Raw genomic sequence first — 12,262 nt, 5'->3', positions numbered from 1 at the left:
TTAGTGCAGGGGTGTCAAACTCATTTAGTTCAGGGGCCACGTTTAGCCCAAATTGAACTCAATAAAATAACAGTGAAAAAAGTAAAATTATATTATGATCAGGTTTACATCTACAAAGTTTCCTTTAAATCTAAATAACATCAACAACTAAAACTAGTGCAATTTTAACAATATCATGCCTCGGTTTATCAGTTTATCACTTACACATGTGCGTTGCAATGTGTAATGTGTTACAATTGCACAAAACATTTAGTCACAGGCAGAATATTGGTAAAATTGCATTTCCTTTTCTTAAGACATTTCCATTTGTTCATATTTGTTCAGGTTTTTCACTTTTTTTTTTTTTTTTTTAAAGTATAGTTTGGTAATGTAAACATTTTCATGTAATTTTACTTTTTTGCACCAAAAAAACTGAGAAAATTTGGGGTCGTCATTATTTATAGGTTATTATGATAATATTTTACTGGTCTGACCCCCTTGAAATCTAATTGGTCTGTATGTGGATTGATTGTTAATATCTTCAATGTAATTTTTGCATTTCACAAATTCATCCCGCGGGCCAGATTGGACCCTTCGGCGGGCCAGATTTGGCACCCGGGCCGCATGTTTGACACCTATGCCTTAGTGGTTCTCAATATTTTTCTGTCGGGCCCCCCTTTGGAGGATGCAAAATCTCCAGGCTCAACCCCAACAACATTGTAACAGTGGTGCAATTATAACTTTCATTGAAACAAACATCAATATTGTAACAATATTTTTTTTTTTTTTTCTTTTCCTTGAATAATCTGTTGTGCAAATTAACAATAACTTTGATTTTTGCTTGAACTATACAAATAAACTCAACAAAACTGCTCCCTTGGACCATAATTTTCGAAATAAAAACAGGAAATGTTCAATCATTTTATAACTATGACAAAAAAGTTACTTTTTTTTGGAACAACAAACACATTTTGGTAAGAGCAAACTGTGCATAAACAGAAACATTGCACATTTTTTTCATTTCCTGTCCAATCCTTGTCCATTCTCCTAACCTAAACTCTTTGTCTAGTCTAGCGACACATCACCATGACAGTAGATTTGTTTGTTGTGCATCCCTAAAACGAGTCCAGGGTGCTACAACACTAAAACATTAGTTCCACCTGCTACATGTTCTATTCTGAAGAAGAAAAAAAAAAAAAAAAAAAAAAAAACAGGAATGATCCCATGCCCCCTCCCCAAAAGTAAATAGAACTTTACACATTTTTGATTCCTGAGGGTCTCATGATCTTGCTGTCTTTTTTTTTTTTTTTTTTCATTTCAACAATTAAATAATGGGTGAAAAATGCACTATTGAACATGTACCAAGTAAAATATTACTGAAAATTCATTAGTAATGCCATACACTACTGCGCAACAGCAAAAATTAATCTGTTACTGCAATGCATTATTTTTGTAATGCCTTACTCTCAACACTGACCACAATTCAGTGGGTTTATATTTGCCCTGAGGGGAGAAAAAACTTATCTGACCGTGTGAGCGTGCTGTCATCATCAGGAAAAATCAACATGAAAATCACCGAATTTTTCATCGAGGAGATGATAATGAGCCGTCTTGGGTTCGAGGGGTTATAATCAACAACTAAATGAAAATTGGGCACTTAATAATAAAAAAAAAAAAACACTTTTAAAAATAACAAAACTACTTCTAGATTTGCACAAGGATGTCCTGTCAACACATAGTCACGTTGTTTAATTAATTAAGTTGAACACTTGTCTGCATGTGACTTTTTTTTTTAGTTTCAGTGGTTGTTTTGTTTTTCTTACACATACCACTCTGTTTCCAAGCGATACAACAGAAGTAAACACCGTTACTTATTGAGCACGGTAGAAAGTGGACACTTTGCCTTGAAAAAAAAGCTACAACCACGTGCGTTCTGTATCGATCTTTCACTTTGTCATCGCTCATGACAAAGAATCTGTAAGTGCAGCCACCTCCAAACTATGTACAGAATGTATCGCAGCTTTTTAAAGTTTTTTTTTTTTTTTTTCATTTAATTCCTCCACAGGGGGTGGGCTCCATGGGCACCTTAATGCAATCAACCGTGTGCTTCTGTTAGGCACAAGAACCTTTACCACAAGATAATCCCTCTCTTGTGTGATTTTCTAGCTGTCAGTGTAGTGATGGCAATTACAGGCCCGGGGGTGCCAGGCAGGTGGCCTTTGAGTTTTAAATCAGTCAGGTGCTCTATAGGGGCCATTTAACCTAGCTTACCTGACTTTTTGTTGGAACCACTTTGAAGAAAGGGAAAAAAAAAAAAAAAAAAAAAAAAAAAACAGCGGACATATTTCCAGTGGGGTACTGTGTGTGTGTCCCAGCTTTTAATGCCACCCCGACTATAAGCATACGATGCAAATTGTATATATATATATTTTTTTATTTTTTTTTTAAATGCATCTTTTTAACCCTTTCATGCATAGTGGTCACTACAGTGGACAGCTATTCTACAGCAGTTCTCTTATCGTATTTCAAGGATTTTATTATTTTCGTTCCATATCAACCAACACAATGGACACTTAAGCATCATCCCATACACTGCAATTCATGCCTTTATTGTAACTTTGCTGTTCTTGATAAACCCGATGTGCACTAACATGTTTGAGTGTAAATCAGCAAACATCATATTAACAACATTTTAAAAATGATTTCATAGTTTTCACACGGTGTATCGGAAGAAACATGTTTCTTTGCTTCAAAAATTAAACACATGGTGTCCAGCTGAGTAGACATTTTTGCAACTCCATGAAAAATAGGTTCATGAAAAAAATATTTCAATCACATTTTTTTTTTTTTTTCATGTCTGAAGAGGAATAAAAACACTCAAGAAAAAAAAAAAAAAAAATCAATTAAGGTTCTCACAATTCATGCATGAAAGGGTTAAATAGGCTTCATAATGACTAGATTTTGCTCAAACGCCTGGAATTAACCCTTTCATGCATAGTGGTCACTACAGTGGACAGCTATTCTACAGCAGTTCTCTTATCATATTTCAAGGATTTTATTATTTTAGTTCTATATCAACCAACACAATGGACACTTAAGCATCATCCCATACACTGCAATTCATGCCATTATTGTAACTTTACTGTTCTTGATGAACCCGATGTGCATTAACATGTTTGAGTTTAAATCAGGTGCTTGTTATTGTTGTTAGACTGTCATTAACATTTTTTTTTTTTTGCTTATAATCCCCATAAAGTGAGTATATTAAAATGTGACAAAACATCATATTAACAACATTTTAAAAATTATTTCATAGTTTTCACACGGTGTATCGGAAGAAACATGTTTCTTTGCTTCAAAAATTAAACACATGGTGTCCAGCTGAGTAGACATTTTTGCAACTCCATGAAAAATAGGTTCATGAAAAAAATATTTCAATCACATTTTTTTTTTTTTTTCATGTCTAAAGAGGAATAAAAACACTCAAGAAAAAAAAAAAAAAAAATCAATTAAGGTTCTCACAATTCATGCATGAAAGGGTTAAATAGGCTTCATAATGACTAGATTTTGCTCAAACGCCTGGAATTAACCCTTTCATGCATAGTGGTCACTACAGTGGACAGCTATTCTACAGCAGTTCTCTTGTATATTCATGGATTTTGTTGTTTTAGTTCCATATCAGCCAACACAGCACCATCTCATACACTTCAATTCATACCATTACTGTAACTTTGTGGTTCTTGGTAAACCTGATCCGCACTAACATGTTTGTTAATTGTTTTTAGACTGTAATTAACAGTTTTCTTAAACCAGGGGTGTCAAACTCATTTTAGTTCAGGGGCCACATTCACCCTAATATGATCTCAAGTGGGCCAGACCAGTAAAATAATATCTGTGAAAAAAGTAAAATTACATGATGATAATGTTTATATCTACATTGTTTCCTTAAAAATCTGAATAATGTGAACAACTTGAAATGTCTTAAGAAAAACAAGTGCAGTTTTAACACTATTCTGCATCAGTTTATCATTTACACATGTGCATTACAATTGACATTACAATTACAAATACACATAATATTGATAAAATTGCATTTACTTTTCTCAAGACATTTTACGTTGTTCATATTTCTTCAGGTTATTCACATTTTTTGTAAAAGGATAGTTTGTTAATGTAAACATTTTCATGTAATTTTACTTTTTTTACACGAAAACAGAGATAAAATCTGCAGTTGTTATTATTTATAGGTTATTATGACAGTATTTTTCTGGTCTGACCCAATCGAGATTTAATTGGTTTATATGTCTATCTAACAAGATTGTTACACTATTGATTGTTAAGGTCTTCAGTGTAATTTTTGCATTTCACAAATTGATCCTATGGGCCAGATTGGACCCTAGGGCGGGCCGGATCTGGCCGCATGTTTGTCACCTGTGTCTTAAACAAAAAGTTTTTGTTTTTTTTTGTTTTTTTTTTGCATATTATCTCCATGAAGTGAGTAATCACTAGCATTAGAGTATGTTAAAATGTGAGAAAACATCAAATTAGCTGCATTACAAAATGTTTTTATTTCATAGTTTTAAAACAGTTTATCACTTTCTGATATTGCAATTTAAATACACGTTTCTTTTCTTTAAAAAAAATAAATAAATAAATAACACATGGTGTCCAGGTGAGTGGATGTTTTTGTAACTCCACAAAAAATATGTCCATTATAAGATATTAAATCACATTCTTTTTTTCATGCCTAAGGGTATAAAAACACTCAAGGAAAAAAAAAATCTTGACTAAAGTTCTTATAATTCATGCATGAAAGGGTTAATACACAAGGTGTAAAGTAATGTTAGCATGATTGTCACAATGCTAGGCTAATTAGATCATTGAGAATATAAATGATAGCAGAATCATTGTACATTTGAATCATATATAATTACATGTTAGAACATAATATGCTACTTATTATTATTGTGATTATAATTATTACGGTGGTGCCTCATAGCAAGAAGGTTCTGGGTTAGATTCCAAAACCAGGATATTTATTTATTTATTTATTTATTTATTTATTATAATTGTTATATTGTATATACATTTCAGACTGTTGTTGAAGTCCAAAGATAATGGAGGGATGAGTTTGGTTCCCCTTCTTCTCCAATTCTCAAAAATATTAGAGAAATTATTTTCTAAACAACTGGATCTTTTTACTGAAAAATATAAAATATTGATTGAACATCAAAATGGCTTCAGGGAGAACAGAACTACTGACTATGCAGTAATGGAGATGGTAGAAGAAATAGCAAAGGCAAATGAAAAAGAGGAATATTCAGTTGGTGTCTATATATATATATATATATATATATATATATATATATATATATATATATATATATATATATATTGATTTACAGAAGGCATTTAAAACAATAGATCACAGCATATTATTGAGAAAACTGGGGAAGTATGGGATAAGGGGTGTGGCTTATTCCTGGCTGAAAAGTTACTTGGAAAATAGACAGCAATATGTACAAATTAACAATACTATGTCACAATACAGGAAGGTTACCTGTGGCATACCCCAAGGATCGGTGATTGGTCCAAAACTTTTTCTGCTCTATATTAATGATATTTGTAATGTCACTGAATCATTAAAATTTATTATTTTTTGCAGATGATACAAATTTTTACTGTTCTGGGAAAAATCTAAAGGAACTTTTGTCCACGGTTGAAAGGGATTTAGAAATTCTTATGCCTGAATAAATTTGGTATTGAAATATTTATGCAAGTTTTTCTTTTCCAGATGTGTGTATACATTATTTTGTCTGACTCTGTATATATATACTATTATATCAGAGGTGTCAAACTCATTTTCTCCTGGGGGCCACATTCAGCCCAATTTAATCTGAAGTGGGCCGGACCAGTAAACTAATAGCATGCTAGCCAGTAAATAATGACAACTCCGAATTGTTTTAGTGCAAAAAAAAAAAATCAATTATGCCAATATTTACATTTACAAACTATCCAAACAAAAAGGATGTGAATAACCTGAAAAAAATTAACTTTGTAAAGAAATATAAGGACAATTTTATCCATATTATGCCTTGACTTATGATTTTTTATACATATGCGTTACAGATCAGATCTACAAAAGCACAAAGCATTTAATAACAGGCAGAATATTGTTAAAATTGCACTTAATTTTCTTTCGACACTTCACGTTGTTCATATTTGTTCAGGTTATTTACATTTTATTGTTACATGATAGTTTGTTAATGTAAACATTTTCATAATTTAATGTTTTTTGCACTAATCAAAGAGAAAAAAAAAGGTGTCGTCATTATTTATAAGTTATTTTGATATTATTTTTGAGTTTGATGCTTTAACTTGCATTTTGCAAATTCATCCCGCGGGCTGGATTGGAACCTTTGGCAGGCCGGTTTTGGCCCCCGGGCCGCATGTTTGACACCTGTGTATTATATTATTATTTCTACAAATTTATAACTTGTTTCTGCTAGTACTTTCTGATGTGTAATAGCATTTTTTTTTTTAATTGTTTTTTTTTACCCTCGGCCTTTCCCTGCAGGGTCATCAGTTCGCCATTTGTCTGTCCACCTGTCTGTGCAAAAACTTTGGCATGGCCTGAAGTCCGAAGATTTTCAAGTGTGGGCGCATTATGTTTATAGATATCTTATTGTATTGCTTTTTTTTTTATGTGTGTATTCAGTGTCATGCTGCGTTTGGAACCTTGCCCTTTGCTCTGTCCAAAGGACTAATAAAGTTTTATCTAATCTAATCTAATTGAATCTAATTAACAGTATTATAAATCATAATTGTGAATACTCCAATCTCCTAAGGAAGACACTGGATAAACGAATAATTAGTTGAATACATGCAAGTATAAAAGTCCTCGGATCTGAAGATGGAAATGCAGGAAACATCCCCTCGATGAGATTTCAGTTCATTGGACTTCAAACCTTGTGATTTGCACATATGGATACAGTTTATTCCACACTTTGAGATGCGCTCCAGTCGGATACTAATTGCTTTTTACCTTCTCGTATGTGTGCATCTCATCTCCCCTTAAAATCCAAACTGTTACACGCTGTTGGATTGCATCAAAGTAAATGTTTTCTCAGCGTTTTTCCACAGTACAGCGTGTCAACCTTGTGTGGCCTTTAGAAAACTTCGACAGCGCAAACATAACTCGGCGTGTTCTTGAAGTTTGTCGAAGTTGCACTGCATAATCAAAGAAAATCAGCATAAGCTACATCACAGGATTTATCTCTTTTTTTTTTTCTTTCTTTCTTTTTTTGGGGGGGAGGGGAATATCTTTGAAACAGTGCACTGTCACGGATCCTTAGGTTTATTCTTGCTTTTATTTTTAGAGGAACACTTTTTTTAATAATTGGATGCCGTCCCACGATACGGTGAAACCGAGAGGTCACGTAAAAAGGAAATACAGACCTGATCAAAATCTTAAGACCAGTTGAAAAATAGCTAGAATTTACCTTTTGCACATTTGGATCTTAATGAGGTTTTAAGTAGAGCTACAATATACAAAATCAAGAAGGGGGAGTGAGACAAAAAGCACTTTGAAAAAGTAATTTATTGAAAACAAGTAAACTGAAATAGGCTGTTTATCAGCTGATCAAAAGTTTAAGACCATCGCTCAAAAAATTACAAAAAACTCTCCAAACCAGAACAAAAAATGTTCTCAGTAGGACTCAGTAATGAGTAGCTCCACCGTTCTTGTTCATCACTTCAAAAATTCGTTTGGGCATGCTTGATGCGAGTGTTTCCAGGAGGCTGGTGGGAACATTGCTCCAAGTGGTGAAGATGGCTCGACGAAGGGCATCAACTGTCTGGAACTGATGGCCATTTTTATAAACTTCCCTTGCCATCCACCCCCAAATGTTCTCTATGGGATTTAAATCAGGGGAACATGCGGGATGGTCCAAAAGAGTGATGTTATTCTCCCTGAAGAAGTCCTTCGTGAAGCGAGCGTTGTGAACTGCAGCGTTGTCCTGTTTTTAAACCCAGCTGTTACCACACAGACCAGGACCCTCAGTCATGAGGGATGCCCGCTGCAACATCTGCACGTAACCAGCCGCCGTTTGACGACCCTGCACCACCTGAAGCTCCAGTGTTCCACTGAATGAAAAAGCACCCCAGATCATGATGGACCCCCCTCCACTGTGCCGGGTAGAAAACATCTCAGGTGGGATCTCCTTGTCATGCCAGTAACGTTGGAAGCCATCTGGACCATCAAGGTTAAATTTTTTCTCATCAGAGAATAAAACTTTTTTCCACCTTTCAGTGTCCCATGTTGGATGCTCCCTGGCAAAGTCTAAACGGGCAGTTTTGTGGCGTTGTAGGAGACGAGGTCTTTGAATTCGTTTTTTGTTTTTGAAACCCTTTTCCCGCAGATGCCGTCTGATGGTTATTGCGCTGCAGTCGGCACCAGTAAGGGCCTTCATTTGGGTCGAGGACCGCCCTGTGTCTTGACGGACAGTCGATCGGATCCTGCAGCTCAGTGCAGGTGTAAATTTTTTGGGTCTACCACTTGACTTTTTTGTTCCATAATGCTCAGGATCTGTCAAAAAGTTTAGAATGACTGTCTTACTGCGTCCAACCTCAGCAGCAATGGCACGCTGCGAGAGGCCTCGCTTATGCAGCTCGACGATCCGACCACGTTCAAGAAGAGAAAGCTTCTTAGCTTTAGCCATCAGGAGGGCATGACCGTGTGAATGCCCGACAGAAAATGAGAATTTTGAGCAGATTTTGGCTTTTATAGCCTGCGGTCTTAAACTTTTGATCAGCTGATAAACAGCCTATTTCAGTTTACTTGTTGTTTTCAATAAATTACTTTTTCAAAGTGCTTTTTGTCTCACTCCCCCTTCTTGCTTTTGTATATCGTAGCTCTACTTCAAACCTCATTAAGATCCAAATGTGCAAAAGGTAAATTCTAGCTATTTTTCAACTGGTCTTAAGATTTTGATCAGGTCTGTATGTACGCGTGAGAATACTTTCAACTTTCACGTTATCTGGTTCAATTTGATGTTCAAACTGCATTTAAACTTTCCGTGAAATAAAGGGCGCCATATAAATTACCATACTTGACCCTCATAGGAATATGCACATAACATAATCACTGCAGGGATAATTTATTTTTGGTCTCAGACTTGTCAAATCTCACATTTTGACCTGCTATTGACTATTTTTTTTTTTTTTTTTTCCATTATTATTTAAGCTGACAACATAAAGGAGTAGAAGCAGTCGACGTAAGCAGCAGTGTGCCTCTGCTTCTGGCGATATTTCCTCACAACAAGAATGTCACAGGTTTGCTTCCTGTCCCCAGGCCCCCTTGTTGATTGTGCGAGTACTGTAGATTTTCTCTGTCAGTGCAAAAAGTAAATTGCCCCTCCAGTGAATAAGTGTGTGGCTCAGACTGTCTATATGTGCGGCCGTTGTGTTCATCTCTCTTGTTTTCTCACCTAAAGAGACAATCTCCCCGGCTATGTCTCACATTGAAACGCCTTTTATATATCTTAATGATGCTGTGGAGGCGCAGATAGCCGAACACGTTAGCAATAAACTCTTGTCTATTCGATGTTGTGGCTTTGAGAGGGTCAGGAATTATTTCAGAGGTGGTGAAAGTAAACACATTTTGCAAGCGGTAGCGCAGATACTTATGTAAAAATAATAGACGTATTGAACGATTCAACGTCCTTACAAGCAAATAAAAGCTACGGCTCTTTGAAGATCCTTTCTAATGGTTTTTTCATTGGAAATAATTATTAGACTTCAGGTAAGTGCTGCTGAAATGCATTTTATACCTCGTATTTTTCAGATTTCACCACATCGTTCTCTTCTGGAGGTTAGAATAAACTGGTATTTCGATTGTTTTACTCCCATTCTGTCAAGTTCAGATAGTGAAGTTTCCAAAACTTTACAGATGTTTACGAAGCTGTGAAAGGACCAGGTAGGTGAATACTTTTTTTTTTTTTTTTCCACACCGTTATGCAGCATTAACTGTTTGTTTTTGTTTGCATCTATGGATGAAATGATCCTCTGTTTAGTGTTTCCTGATTAGTGACTGTATTAACCCTGTTGAGCCGCATTATGTAATAAATTCCAATTATGTAATAAAAGTTCAAAATGTAATAAGAATGTCACATCATCTTGTAATAAAGCCGCGTTATGTAATAAACTGACGCATTTTATATTAAACTACGTCAACGCATTATATAGTAAATTTGTCACATTATGTAGAAAGTTATTACAAGTTGAGAAATTTATTATAAAATGCACTTGATACATTTTTATAAAAAAAAAAAAATAAAAAAAATGTAAAAACATAGTTCATTATGTAATAGCAATCCAAATTAATATAATTTCAGAGCAATTTAGAAGAAATTAATCACAGGACCTACAGGTAATGTAATCAGAACTTTAACCACACCGTTTAAAGATTAATTTAACACATTACATTTTCCTGAAAATAAAAATGTGTCAAGTGCATTTTGTAATAAATTTCTCAAATTGTAATAACTTATTACATAATGCGAAAAAATTGACTACAAAACGTGTTGACGTAGTTTATTACAAAATGCATCAGTTTATTACATAATGCGGCTCAACAGGCCATAATAACCAAAGTGTTATACATAATTTCTCTTTTTCCATTTTCCATTATAATTCCAAATTTAATGTCTTTGTATTCCAGTTCGGGTGAAATCTGCGTGTAACACAGTAAAAAGGACACGGAAATTACACGCTACTGTGACAGGTTCAAGTGCCGTATTTTTTTGTGGGTTAAAAAGTACTTTTTTTTTTTTTTTTTTTTTAAATGGGTCATTAAGGAGTCTATTTGTTCTCAGGTGTTATTATAGCTTTATATATATTGGTACTGAAACACACAGGTACAATATAATTACATTTATATTTAGTGAATGAGGGAATATACAGTTTTATGCAAATTTAATATTACATTTAAAATCATTATATATTTTGTTTAAAAAGCTTTTACATTTTACATTTACAAAGGTTTTATTTAAACCAAGCAATGCGATGCTTTGTTCGATGTTTCATGTCTGATCAATTAATACTGTCTCATGAGAAGTTATTGTACACATGTGCATTGTTGAGGCCATTATTGGTATGGTTGTCGCTGAATGAACTACACTACTGTCTTTTCAAATATCTTTTTTTTTTATTCTCTCAGAGGTACATTTTGGGAATTAAACTAATTATGCAAGGCAGTGTTTCAAAAAAAAAAAAAAAAAAAATGACCGCTGTTGCAAAATCACTCATGATTTATTTGTGTTTAAATGGGCAGGTTTTGTATGTAAAACAAGCGGACACGATGGGTTACATACGAAATCTGGAATGAGACTGAGATTCATGAAAAACCTGCATGTCTGGGTTAGAAAGACCACAAGGATCATCAAACTTAACAGTGTCTTTATTTTAAGATCATTTACAGCCATGTTTTCCAGATCTAATGCAATGACACCTAGGTAGCTTTTCCTGTCCCAATTTTGGCCCCAATATTTTATTGAAAATTCATTAATTTTGGGATAGCTCAGAGCAAGAGTATATATATATATTTCTAAATTTCTCTTTATTATTGGGTCTAAAAAACTGGCAAAGTTCCAGGTACCAAAATGTACTCAGTTTCATAGAAGCACCCTTATAGAAAATGTCATTAAAATTGAGGGTTATTATTTGAGAAACAGAGAAAACTGAAGAAAAAGTGACTTCAGTAACATTATTTTTTGCCCAGACAAAGGCCCACGACCCACTGAGAACGGGTTTGCGATGTCAGTTGAGAATCACCGGTCTACTGTGGGTCCATCTGGATTTGCCCGGTCTCTCTGATTATTGCATTCGTCTTCAACAATGATATAAAACTTCTTTTTTCCGATTCTGACATTAAATGGCATAGCAAGACATTTTTTAGTCCTTATTTTATGCTTCTCCTCCTTTATCTTTCATGTCTTTCTGCTGTTTTTCTGCACAGGCAGCTTCAACTGATGTCCACTCTGACATGTCCTACGTCCACCCTCACAGACTTACACATTTTAAGGCCTGTTCCAGTCCTCGAGGGCTTAGGGGCTGTCACAGTGTAAAACTGTGAAGTGACTAAGGACTCCGTTGCAGACATTTCAAACAAACATTGTGTGTGTAAGTGGTGGATCAGAAAATTACTCCACTCTCTCCAGTAACGGTCAAATGTTTTACGAAGTTACGTGACGGGACTTTAGTTTTTTAACCCTTTAGCTCCTGA

The sequence above is a fragment of the Sphaeramia orbicularis genome, chromosome 2 (assembly GCF_902148855.1).
Source record: "Sphaeramia orbicularis chromosome 2, fSphaOr1.1, whole genome shotgun sequence".
Classification (NCBI taxonomy): Eukaryota; Metazoa; Chordata; class Actinopteri; order Kurtiformes; family Apogonidae; genus Sphaeramia; species Sphaeramia orbicularis.
This window is presented reverse-complemented; position numbering follows the sequence as displayed.